The sequence below is a fragment of the Pteropus medius genome, unplaced genomic scaffold (genome assembly GCF_902729225.1).
Source record: "Pteropus medius unplaced genomic scaffold, Ma_sr-lr_union100, whole genome shotgun sequence".
NCBI lineage: Eukaryota > Metazoa > Chordata > Mammalia > Chiroptera > Pteropodidae > Pteropus > Pteropus medius.
The window spans coordinates 31,971,704-31,985,458 of record NW_024355205.1 but is presented as its reverse complement, the minus strand read 5'-3'; the positions used below and the strand labels follow the sequence as shown (position 1 = coordinate 31,985,458).

Below are 13,755 nucleotides of genomic sequence, written 5' to 3'. Positions count from 1 at the left end.
ACACCTAAATTCAGTATCCAAGGAAGCAGGAATCAGAGAAGCTAGATGACTTGTTGGAGGCCACACAGCCGGTGGGTACCAGAGAGAGAACTGAGTATTCTGCTGGACCCTTCCCACCATGCTAAGAACGGAATCCTATCTGCTCTATCACCTACTTCCAGGACACCCAATAATGAGATGATTCTTCCTCTAAACCAGAAACCATCGGCATAAAAAAGACACCATTAGTGCTGAGAGAAGCTTCGTACCAACTCAAGAAAGTGGTCTCAAAGAATTTCTACGAAGGACAGTTATTACTACAGAATCAAATCCTTGACATATGTTTGAGAAAGTTGCTATACACTATGGGAGAAAAAATTCCATCACAGAAAACTGTTGTTATTGCTTGAATAGGAAAAAGCATTTTTATATTGTGGGTTAGGCTCTGGTTATACACATCAGTCATAAGCAGTACATTTTGCGTGTTATCGGCAACCTACATATTTACGAAAGGTGTACCAAGTATGTGAACAATACGTTGTTCACTGTCTTTCAAGGCAAAATGGGTGTTTTCAAGGCAAAAATTAAAGAAACGTCAAGAGAAAACAGTGCTTGGGTTGATAAAAGTTTCCCGCAATCAAAAGCTTATGAACCTGTTGCTCCTAGCGTGACCTATTATTGTACTCCAACTACAGTCTGTTATGGGTCAGCATAAGTGCCTCCCATTTGCCACACTACATTGCTCGGGTAAATAGCTGGACACCACCCAGCGCGATAGGGGTCTGACTGTGAAATTATAGTAACTTCTGAGATGAATTAAACAGTATTCTTTACTGAGCTGATCAAAGACATTTTTCAAGTGATTTACGAAGAAACTTACCCTCCTCTATTGTGCTTTTGATTGTGGGCAGAGATCTTATAAGGAAGTGCTCGTTCACCCAGGTTTTCCAAGTTCCTCACTACTGCCCCTCTGTCCATCAGGGCTTCTAGCGTACGCTTCAAAGCAGCAGCAGTCTCTGGCTGTTTGTTTTGTTTTGTTTTTAAAAAGAAGAAAAAAAAAACATCAGAATAAATATAAGAACTGTCAGTTCTAATCATAATAGCTCTATTGGTAGAAATCTTTGGGTAAAAGCAACAGAAACTGTCTCCGGCTATCTTTAAAATTATAAGAGAGAGCGAGAGGGTGAGACAGAGAGAGAGAAACCGACATTTATTATAAGGATATGAGACAGCTCACAGATACGAAGGAAAATCTGAAGAACAAGGCCTCGGAGAGTTCGGGGACCAGAGCAGCTTCAGGGATCTGGGAGGCAGGAACTAATGAGCGTGACTCCTTCAGAGCACCTTGGCCAGGATGAATCAGCGCCAATCATTGTCAGTCCTTGTGTCCCATGACTCAAAATTCAAACTCCAGAGAAAGAACATCCTTTTGGCAGGATACTTTGACCGTCCCACCAACAGCACAGCCAGTGGGAAAAGGAATTATCCCCCAAGGAAAAATTGGGAGACTGTAAGCAAAAGGGAGAAAGCATGAGTAAGACCCAATCTCTGCCCTCATGGAGCTTACAATCTAATGAAGGGATTAACACGAAAACCCATGTAAGAAAACCAGAGGCAGAACATAGAAAGTGGCATAAGGACCAGAGAGCCCATGGAAGGAGAAAGCACATTCAGCTAGGAGATGGATTTCATTAATGAAATTAACGCTTACTGGAGAGAAGCCCTGATAAATGACAATGGGAAATGCAAAGAACAGATGAACCAGGCACTGAGTAAAGGGGCAAAGGCAAGGAAGTACAAGTGAACCGAGGAAACGGCTTGGAGTCCCACTGGGTGAAGCTGAGGACAAGGGAGGGTTGAGAAGTAAGATTACAGGTTGGGTACAAGTATGTAAATAATAAACGCCCACTATAAAGAAACAAAATTCAAACAATACAAAATCCCATCAGCCAGAGATAAAAAGACTTTAAACATTATGGTGAATTTCTTTCCAGATATTTCTTTGTGTACACACACACACACACACACACACAAATGGCTGGAATATGCTTTACACGGGTAAACCAGAGAAAATGCAACTAATGTGATGTGGAGCAGGCCCCAAAACAGAGTGGCTGAGGGAATGGTGCTGCTGTTAACAGCTCAAGGGTCATCTGAAGAAGCTGGATGACAACAATATAAGATGAATTTGGTTTAGGACAGGTGTCCCCAACTCCCCGGCCACAGATCGGTAGTGGTCGGTGGTCTGTTAGGAACCGGGCAGCCCAGCAGGAGGTAAGCGGCTGGCTAGTGAGTGAAGCTTCATCAGGATTCGTAGCCGCTCCCCAGCGCTAGCATCACCGCCTCAGCTCCATCTCAGATCATCAAGCATTAGATTCTCATAAAAGCTCTGGTCCCTGGTGCCAAAAAGATTGAGGACCACTGTTTTAGGATATGCTGAGTCTGAGATGCCCACAGCTCTTCTAGGCTGACCACTCAAGATATAAACCTTAAACTTACAACAACAGGGCAGCTTAGAATACAATAAACATACAACAATCGGGCAGGTTCAATAACCATCTGCATGGAAGGGCTATCTGAAGCCCCAGGAGTAAGAGATCACTGAGGGAGGGTGTAGGGTGAGAATAAAAGAGATCAACAGCAGAACCTTGGGGAGCACAAACATCTAGGGCTGACAAGTCAGAGAAGCCAATAGAAAACAGACAGTAAACAGAACAAGGAATATCAGGCCTGCCGAATAACAGAAACTAACAAAAGAGGCAGCCCCCAAACTGACAGGGTCGAAAATGGAGATGAAGGCAAAGCCACAGTATGGTGGCTGCGTGGTCACTTATCAAGGTGCGGCCAGAAGTAAGGTTGCAAAGCTTACCATGGCAGGTTTGATAGCAGTGAAGAGAAAGTGCTAGAACTTGCGGGGTAACTAAGTTTGAGCGAAGTGTTTTAGGAGAGAGAAACATGAGCAAGTTAGTAGGTAAAGGGGCATGAAGCAGTCAAGAGGAGAAACTGTAAGATGTTTTAAACAACAATGGCAGCTCTAACTTATTGCGTAACTGCTGCTATACGCCCCAACATTGGTCTGGTGTTTTGTCACATATTTAATCTTAAGCAAAAAAAACAAAAGAGCAAAAGAGGTTTAACATTCAGAAACTGGGCCTCTTGAGAGATAGCATGACTTTCAGATTATATGGCAGCTAATATGTAAACGGGCCTGATGCAAAGAAAAGGAACAGTGACAAAGCAAAGTCAGGGAGAGGAGGCTGGAGGACACCTTGGCAAGGAAAAGGGACGCGACTCCTCCGATACGAGCAGCGATCTTGAAGTGCGGGAGTGAACTTAAGAAAAGGCTACCTTCCAGTGGCTCCGTTTAGATCAAAAGAAAACTACAGAACAATTTTAAGTGCACATTCGGGCAACCAAAGAAAATCTGCTTTTCCTAGAAGCTCTCTTTGACGAAAACTGCTAAAATGCTGTGACTGCACTAAGTATTAGTTTGAGGTTTAGAAATAAAATTTTTGCTTTCATTTCATATTGTAGCCCACTAGGGATTTGCTAAATGCCTACTGAAAATTATGTTTGTTTATATATTTAACACACCTTATGATAAAACAAACTTCCTGAACACAATAAAAAAAAAAGGGGCCAAGATCTCCTTGCATTAACACTAGGTAAAAAGTCTATGGCAATTTCTCCTTATAGTATACATATGTATTTTAATATAGTTCTAATCAACATGGAGACTAAATTCTTCTCACATCTCATTAGTTCACAGATATTTCCATATTTTTGGAGAAGCTTCATTACTAACAGCAGGGTAATATTTCATCTCATTAAAACACTATTTCTTGACCTGGAAGTGCATCAATTAACTTAAAAAATAAGGTGGGTAAACAGTCTATCCAAATAAAGAATGGGTAAGATTTTTTTAAAAAACTTTGATTAATTACTAGTCTTTTGATTAGCTACCCAAATCATACATTTAAATTTCACTTTTGCTTGATTAAAAAAGAATATATTCCAATACCTCTTGTCTTGTTTAAATTCCAACTCAAGTGTTTACAATATGAAACATGAAGCACCCTCTTCTGAAGTAAGAGCTTGTAAAATGAAAGATTTTCTTCTGTCCCAAAGGTAGAAAGCTGCCTAACAAGACTGTAACTTAGGAATATATCAAAACACATTTTGTTTGACTTCAGTATGTCAAAGTTAAAATGTACAATGCTTGAACAGACACATTCATTTCACTGTAATTTCAAATTCCCAAAAGTTTGAAAAGAAAGATGAAGGTGGGATAAAAATATTTCTTGTTTATTAGAGAGCTCAACTTCTCCCATATAACTGACCTCATCACTGTAAATCAGGGGTCAGCGAACCAGGGCCTGTGGGCCAAATGTGGCTCACTATCTGTTTTTACAAATAATGTTTTATAGGATCACAGCCAGTTCAGGCAATTACATAGTGTCTATGGCTGCTTTCATGCTAAAGGCACATCTGTAACTATAGCAGAGATTATGCGGCCAACAAAGCCTAAACTATTTACTATCTAGCCAACTTCTCTGTTCCATATTGTAATGGGTTCGAGGAAGTCGGCAAGGCCTCAATCCACCCACTCTAAAATACACCCAAATAAAACCATGAGCCTGACCACTGAGGCACAGTGAATCCCCCATGGGACGGGGTCAAGTAGACACCGACCTCATTAACAACATCAGCTGACTGTTCAAATCACCACAGGATTCAGAAGGGATTCTACAAAATCACTGGTCCATCCACCAAACTTCTCATCAACCCCAACAGGCAACTTCAACTTTCTTCATTTGATAGAACCTGTAAATCTATTAAAATAAAATGTTTAGGCTTCCAAAAAAAAAAAAGTTCTGCTTAATCCAGCACAATGTTCAATGTGTAAAACCACATGGTCTACAAGAAACAAATGATCTTGCTGCCTAATTCTCACTTAATTAAAACCATTTCATCCCAATTACTCTAAAAGAGCTGAGTGTGCTTCTCACAGGCTTCTCCCACCCATGTGAAAGCAGGTCTTTCTTCCAATCCACCAATGTCGATGAAACACAACCTTGGCAAAGGACAGCAATACCGGGGGACCGCAAACGTTCACTGAAAAACTGGAAAAAGACACTGTAAAATGATTGTGAGTAGGAACCAGGTAAACAGATTCCAGCTCCAGCTCATTCACTAATGAGTTCTATAACCCTGGATAAATTATTAAAATTTATCAATGTTAAATTAAATCTGTGCCTCTGTTTCTTTGTGCTAAATTACTTGTTCAACAATTTTCTGTCTCTCCAAGTTTCACATGAACAACATTCACATTACCATTCTCAGAACATCCTGGGGGGCACACGAAGCTTGAGTCTTTTCTTTCTATGCTCCTCATTCTGATATCCCCATCACCTCACACCCCAGGTACTCTTTACGCGATTCCCAAATAATTCTACCAGCACTTAAGGCGGTCTATAAATATCCTTTCACCACTAGAAGTTAAGCTTCGGAAGTGCAAGGACTTTGTCTACCTTGGACACAACTGATTTCCCAAAGTCTAAAGCAATCCATAACCTGGAGCCGGCACTAGAAATAGTTGTTCAATAAATTAAGGTACCATTAAGAGGATTTCTTGCTTACTTATTCCCATTTTTCCTCAAGGAACCTAACTTTCCTCATATTTCATATACAACATCAGGGTAGTGACTATAATAAAATTATAGTACTAGTGTTTTTCTATTTATTTTACATAGTGCCAAAATGCAGTTAATACTGACACCGCAGTTGAAAAGAATCCAGAATTCATTTAATAGAAGTGAAACTAAATGCTGCATGTATTTCAAAAATGTCAAGTTCATATATATAAATACATAAATGTTAAACTTAGATTGTTCTAATTATTTACTGATAAGGTGAGTACTATCCAAAAAATTTATACTAAATAATACTTTTAAAAAGAAAATTCCTCCTAAACAAAATTAAAACCAACTTTTGATCTTATTATTAACTACTGATACTACTGGTCTACAAAACTGAACTACAGACTAGTTCAGTCTATAAAAGAAAACTTAGGGAAAACCCAACAGCTAACTTTACCTATATGCGGGATTACTATGCAAAAAAAATACATGTTTTATTTTGCTTGGACCCCAAGTGTTAGACTGGAATCAAAGGGTTAAAAAAACTGCGGAGAAACGGAGACTTGATGTATAAATAAGAACACATTTCTCAAAGTTATAGCTACATGAAAGTGAAGTGGGCTGCCTTGCGAAGCACCGACCTCGCCATCACCATAAAGGATGACCAGCGGAACAATCTTTGCACTGCCTGGGAAGTTAGACTCACTAACTTCTAAAGCTCCTGCCAAGATTAAATTCCAGTACTATTCCAGCACCACTCATCCCACTGAAGAACATTCTGACCTGAAATTGGCTTTTTGTAAAAACCACAACTGCATGGTAGTGAGGAATACACTGACTACAGGTGAAGTTTGGTGCTGTTGCCTGCGTACTAAGGTTCCAGCTGTTTTATTCACGATTGCTTTTGTGATGATCCCAAGCGGGTCCCTGGGAAGCCGAAGCTCCTTAAGACCATTTTGAAGACTGCAGCTCTAGAGATTCTAACGGGCAAAGTTTCTGTAATAAAAATGAGAGCAAAGAGATGGGGAAAAATAAAAGGAAGACCATCTCTACTGTCCCAAAATATAATCCCCATTCACTTAGGTTGTTTAAGCTGAGGATTTATGGAAGTACCATAAACACCACCACTGGTTGACAACGAATGTTTAATCTAATTAAATATGTTCATCCTAGATTAGCTTGTCAACAAAACAGTCTTGTAAATAAGACTCTCTGCCAGAGTTTTGAGCCAGTGCCCTTGGATGCACCCCAACTATCACGACGACGCCCTCACAGTACACCAGGAAGTAAAAATCACGCAGAATCCACAACAGTTAGAGGCATGTGGCACCTACCTACACCTCACCTTTCTCACTTTTTACAAAGAGCTGTACAACTCAGGAGCAAGGAGGATTTAAGGAAGATAGAACGAGACCAGAAAACTGTTAAACCTATGAAAATATAAATGTAAAGTAAAAGCCTTTCCTATTCTTTGCTAAATCTTAATTCCAAGGTTTATCTCCTTAAAAAAAAATTTCCTTGAAATTTACATCTCTAATTAGAGAAATGTTCCTGGAAATTCTACCTTGGGATTCTCAAAGCAATTTGAAAAAGAAAATCTTTGAGTACCTTTCGAGAGAACAGGCTTCAAAGGAACTTCTGTCATTACAAGAAGACCGTGGAGAAATGGAGTGGGGAACGTCTACCTCTTATAGTGTATAAGTCATTGGCCAGCCCTGACTAATGACACCTGCAAAGCCCAACTCTGAAATTGGTTCCACGGGAACTACTGTATCAAATATTCTTGACTCAAGAGAACTCATTTTGCTCCCCCCCACCCCCACCTCACAGTTTGCTGAATACAGAGTTGCAGTTCTCCAGGTAATTCTAAATATTAGAATAAAATTCAGTAAGGACAAGTTTAGAATACTAAAAAAAAGTAAAGACACGTAAATGCTCAAACATGATCACTTACCTATATGAACTAATATTAGACACAATATGACTTGTAGGTAACTAGAAAAGTAACTTTTATAGGCTTTTTAAAGGTCAAAGATAGAAAACACTTTGGAGAATTTATCTGCTCTATTACTTTGCCCATGAATCATATTTAATAGACCATTTATAACAAATATGGAATAACTACTGCACAAACACTTAACAGGCTTAAAAAGTGTGGGAGAGGATGAGGGAAGAGACAGGTACCAACATACATGAAGTGTACTAGGAAAGTAACAAATATCGCTATGCAGTGAAACTGTTGTATGCGCTGCAAAAACAAAAATATCCCAAATGTTAAAGATAACATTATATTCAATGCTGTAGATTCATAGTTCAGACATACCATCTAATGGTCAAAGCTACCATTAATGGTTAGAGCTTTAAGAGTTGCTAATATATGTATTAAGTGAATAGCACTCGTGAATATATTTAATATACACAAGAAATCAGTTGTAAAAGAGAAAGTATATACACCCTGACATCTGAAAATGGAGAGAGAGTGACAAATGAAGGATCTCTTAAGACAAAATTCTGTGCCTCACAGTATATATTGAACCTTATGAAATTGCCTTTTGGGGGAATCAAGAACACTCATATATTAACCATTTCTTAAGGCTCAATCTAATATTTGCCTGGAAACATTCCCCTCAAAGTATCTTCCTCAAGACAAGTATTTCCAAGTTGCTCACTGTGACATCCACCTCCAAAAGGGTAGCCACAGGGATGTGAAACACAAAGTCCCTGCCCTTTAAAAATGTGTGATATAGATATGAACACAGACACATGTAAGTAACTAATAAAAGGCAGGTTGAAACACAGGCAAGACTGAAGCAAAAGGCAACAATGCTACATGAACTCAGAAGGTTCAGCCCCTGACAGCTGAACACCTTCAAGAGGTGGAAAGGAGGCCAGTTAGGGTGCTAGCAGAGTGGGTCTGGACTAACAGTATGACAGAATGAGAGCAAGATTTTGATGAAATTTATATGTGGGGTAGAATCAATGTGGGCACTGTGTCTGGTATAGGTAGAAGTCACTGCTTTTTTCCACTCAAAGCAATTTTTTGACCCGAACATTAAGATTTCAGTTTCTTCAAACATTCGCCTACACTGCTGGTAAAAATGTAAACTTTCTGGAGGGCAATTATCAATATATATTAGTTTAAAATGTGTATACCTTCAATCCCAGTCACTTCTAGGAATTTGCTCTAAGAAAACTGCCATGCCATGGCACAAGGATTTAGCTATAAAAATATTCACTATAAAGTTATTAGGATAGTGAATACATAGAAACACAGTAGGTCATTAACAGAAGACTGGTTCAATATATTATTTTCACTGACTGAATAAGTACTAAGCAGCCATTAAAAAAAAAAAACAGAATGTTGATCCTTACGTACTGACATGAAAATAATTTAATAATAAAGATAGAAATCAGCATGCAGGGTCAATCCACATTTTTTTTTCAAAAGAAAAAATATTATGTACAAATACACACACAAAAAAACATGTTACTAGTTTTCCCTAAGGAATAAGATGACAGGAGCAGAAATTTATTTATTTTTTTATACTTTCCTTTGTTATCTGATTTCTTTTACAATGAGCAATGAAAGGTGTTTTAGAAACAAAGTTCTTTTGGGGCCAATTCAGTTTTGTTCTGAAGAACTTCTTTCCCTAAGTGTACGTCAATTACCATGTTAATAGATGCCATAATCCGTGAATTATGCTAAAGCCCTGAATCTATGGCTCAACATTTAGAACTCATTCACCGACTCCACATCCATGTAAGTTTTTAATAACATAATAATCAGAGGTACACATGGACAGTTTTCAGGGGCTACTGAAAGAGCCTTGCAAGCTGCACTTCCAGCATCATGAACTATTATAACTGTCTGCTCTCTCTCGGGAATCAGGGGAAAAACTGTAATCGAGAAGTCAGCAACCCAGAAATAACTTGTCCTACAATCATGGCAGACCAGAGAGATGGGACAGGACAAGGCCAAGGCCCTAAGAACACAGTAACCCACGAAATCAAGATGATTGGAAAAATAAGAGAAGCTTTGCCCATTCTATGGTCATGAGACTGGGACTGAGATTCTTGAGACCTGGAAAATCTTAACATGAAAATGTATTATTTGGGATGAGTGATGAAAATAAAAAGAATCCAGAGAAGAATTAAAGAAAAAAAAAAATCAGAAGAACAAGAGCACAATGGCTGCTGAGATTGATGCCATGGCAATAACAAAGTACATGACAATCAGAGTCATAGTTCATAGCATGGCTGAATTTGCAAATGTAAAGGCAGATGATGACCAGCAAAGTAACTTCAGCTGCACGGTAGGCAGAATGCCTTTAAGCCATATGCTGTGGGCATTCAAGGGACCCCTGCAGCCAGCGCACACTCATCTATTAAAACCAGCATTGGGTCTATGGCCATGCCACCCTGAACAAGCCCGATCCCGTCTGATCTTGGAAGCTAAGCAGGGTCGGGCCTGGTTAGTACTTGGATGGGAGACCACCTAGGAAGACCAGGTGCTGTAGGCGTAAAAAAATTAAAAAATAAAAAAAATAAAACCAGCATTGGATTCGAGAAGGCTATAAACAAACAAATTTAAAGAACCCCACAGAGCCAAAAAGAAATCTTGATTATATGAGATCCAAGTTTGTATGTATTTACTAGTTGTCAGTTACTATGTACCTCAGTTAACAGTAAATCTGTGTGGTTCAAACCTATCAGTTTTGTTCCTTCATTATTCCACTTATTTCTGAGGTCTCAAATCCAAGAATATCATTCAGACATCATTTAAGGCCAAATCGGGGGGCTCGCCTGCCTATAACCAACCATTCCTTTCCTGATTTTCCTAAGTCGAAGCAAAAAGGCAGAATCACCTGGGCTAGAGAACACTAGAATGACCTGGAGCTTTAAAAATGAGAAGCCAACAATGAGACGCTGCTATGTCTCCCCCTCAGATATTTCTACTCAATTGGCCTGGAGATTCAAATATCCTAGGCATTAGAATTTTTTAAAGCTGCCCAGGTGTGAAAAAGGTAAAAACCATATTCTAGTAGGAATTGCTTGGCTTCTCATCACCCTAGAGATAAAGTATTCTGGCTGAACTGCAGTTTATAAAGGATTTTTGACAATGATCTCCCCCAACCCTAATTTAAGGATCAAAAGCTCCACTTTGTTCACAACGATAATGGAGCCCTCCCTGAATGGGAAATGGGAAAACAACAATCCCAAGAGGTGACTACTCATGGTTAATATTACCGCAACCGCTGGAACCAATGTCGACATTAAGGTACCGGGCTTGCCATCCTGAGGACGCTCGGAAATTTACAATCCTTTCACTGGGAGAATTCCATTTCTCTTCTTCCCATCCCCCCTCCAGATGCACATACAGATGAATAAAAGAAGACGGGAAACAGAAAGATTGGCAGGAGTCCTGGTTACTATGGCAGCAAGTAAATGAAATGCCAAAGCTTGTGAAACTGATAGCAACAGCAGGAATCAGGTAGACGTCATTGAGCTACCTGTCCTGTTGATTGCTCTCCTTCATGCACGATTCAATTCCCCACCTTTGCCTCATATTTCAACCTCCTAAGACAGTAGAATGGGGACAGCATTGGAATGACAGGGAGACTAGGGGAGGTAAGCATCAGCAAAGGATTTTGAGCAGTAGAGACAAAACGGTTATAAGAAAATTCTCCTTAGATCCGGTGAATCTTCTAAACATCAGTGTGTGGGTTTAGCAAAAATATCATTTAGTTGACTGGATTAAGAGAAAAATTTTAAATATGTACTGACAGAATCAGAAAATTAGGCTTTAGCAAGAGAGTCAGATTTGTGTACCTTGCTGAACAACAGACCAAAAGTGTGACCACAAACTAGGCCACCGCAATTGTGCTTAATTCAAGTGGTGGGAAGAAGGCACTTAAGGGATCGCACTATTCTGAAGAGCAGGGAGGAGAAAGGGTATAACAGCACAGAGGAATGAAAGGGCTCCAACCATCCTTTAAGATTCAGCTACTTTCTAGAGGTGCCTTTCCTCTGTAATCCCATGTATATCTCTTCTCATTCCACATACACCTGGCAAGTGTAGTTACTAAAGAGGACATCTCCTTCCTTAACTAAGCCTCTCCAAGTTGGCATCTTACTCTACTAGATGCTGGGGATGCAAAGAACCTGGCATGCACTGTGTTCAATAAGTGATGGAATATAAGATGAGAGATGAAAGTTAGTAACTGCACTTAACTAGTAAGGAAAAGAAGACTAAACCAAGCCATAAAAATCAAGAAGAAATAAGATCTTCATTGCATAAGAAAGCTAAAGCACATCCTATTAGTCAAAAACAGAGATGCATAGTCAAGGAACGAGGAATAAACAGGTGAAAAATAGAAAAACAAAGATACAGTGGGAGACTCATAAAAGTACCTCCAAACTTCTGAGATTCTTAGGCCATAACCAAAAAAATCGATGGACATTCAACTCCTAGAATATATAGGGAATAGTATAACAACAAAACCTAGACTCTGAAAAGCTACAAAAACTTCTGGAAACTGAGTCAGCAAGCCCCATGTAGAGACAATAGGATTTTACAGAGAATCTGCCATTGGCTACAACAATGAAATTTCGAATTAGAATTAGGAGAATAAAACCCAAGGGAATGATAGTCTTCATTTTTATTTCTCATTCCTACAGTCCAACATCAGCGGTGTCTACCCTGGAGGCCACATACAAAAGTGGACATTAATTACCTCAAAGTTGTCCAAGAAAAAACAAAGACCCAGATGGTAAAGAGTCTGAAATCTATGTCCTTTGCAACATACCCCAGAGAATGGAGAAGGTTAAGCCTAATTTTGAGAATATATTTATCTTGAACGTTTAGTTTCGAATACACAAAGGGAAGATAAGAGGCAAGATTTGGGGTCAATAAGAAACCCTTTAAAATCAGAACAGTCTTAAAATGGAATGACCTTTCTGGAATGGGGGTAATAAAGTTCATTTTCTTGTGGGTGGTAGTTACATAGGTGTTTGATTTGCTTCACAATTACAGCTAATTCTCATTATTTGTGGAATCTATAAATGCCAATTAGCCTACTAGCTAAAATGTGTTTGTACACCCGAAATTAATACTCCTGCCTTATTTTCAGTTGTTTGCAGACGCGCGCATGCACAGAGTTGTAGAAATTTTCCGTTACCCAACACACATTCCTAAGCTGAGGTCCAACAGGGTGGCATTCTGCCTTCTTGTTTTGTGGTCTATGTAGTGCCATGTTTTTCGCATTTTTCAGGGTTTTTTTGGTGACTTCGCTGTTTAAAATGGACCCCAAGTGTTGTACTGAACTGTTATCTAAGTATTCCTAAGCGCAATGAGACTGTGATGTGCTTTATGGAGAAAATAAGCTTTATTCAGGTATGAGTTAGTGTGCTACTGGCCCTGAGTTCGATGTTTACCAATCAACAATTATGTATGTCTTCAAACAGAAACAAACGTAAAAGAAGGTTATGCATTGACCGGCTGACAAAAATGTGGTGACCAGCCAGAGGCTTACAGGCAGGCAAACCACGTATTTCCCCTAAAGGGCAAAGAGTCAACATTTACTGTGTTCAAGGTGACTCTACAGAATATAACTACCACAAACGATGATAATCAACTATATTCCCTACATCTGTTCATGTTTCACGGCCTGAGTACGTATGTTCAATGTCATACTAAAAATGAAGGGTAGCATTCATGCACTGTACAGAAAAATCAAATATATGCCTCCTAAGGCCCATTCAAGTGTGAACAATCATCAGTCTGCACTTACAGAAATGAGCGAAATTTTAAAACTCCAACTGTGCTTCTGATGGTCACATGTTCTTTTGGGAAGGGCAGAAATAGGCGATAGGCTATAAAATTTCCACCTTCAAATGCTAAGTGAACAGTGGATACCAGTACTTCGCAGTAAGCTGGAGATCCAACACAAGCCACCTAATTATGCTCCCTCCAGAAAACCAACTAGAACTACTGTAAACTTTACTACTGTAAAGTTTTTAATTGTACAAGCCTGCAAGAATGAGAGAGAGAGAAAAGAGGGATTAACAGCAATAAATATTTGAAAGAAAGTAATCGGGGACAACTACGAGTCAACCATACTTAGACTGTAGAATTTCT

At 39.3% G+C, this 13,755-nt stretch overlaps 1 protein-coding gene and 1 non-coding gene across 7 annotated transcripts in view; one reads left to right on the top strand and one right to left on the bottom strand.

Moving 5' to 3' along the window:
• Positions 1-13,755, bottom strand: part of SLC5A3 (solute carrier family 5 member 3) — a 72,824-nt gene that overhangs the window by 22,026 nt on the left and 37,043 nt on the right. For 3 of the 6 annotated variants that reach the window (XR_005651769.1, XR_005651770.1, XR_005651768.1), the window contains exons 2-3: positions 4,672-4,811; positions 860-999 (exon numbers count right to left, since the gene is read on the bottom strand). The gene's annotated coding sequence lies outside the window, so the exon portion shown is untranslated. Of the gene's footprint in view, positions 1-859; positions 1,000-4,671; positions 5,371-13,755 lie in introns of those variants that run through there. The other 3 variants (XR_005651771.1, XR_005651766.1, XR_005651767.1) reach the window with 2 other exon arrangements.
• LOC120598971 (5S ribosomal RNA) lies at positions 10,020-10,138 on the top strand. The gene has a single exon (XR_005651791.1). It is a non-coding gene; the product is annotated as a 5S ribosomal RNA (ribosomal RNA).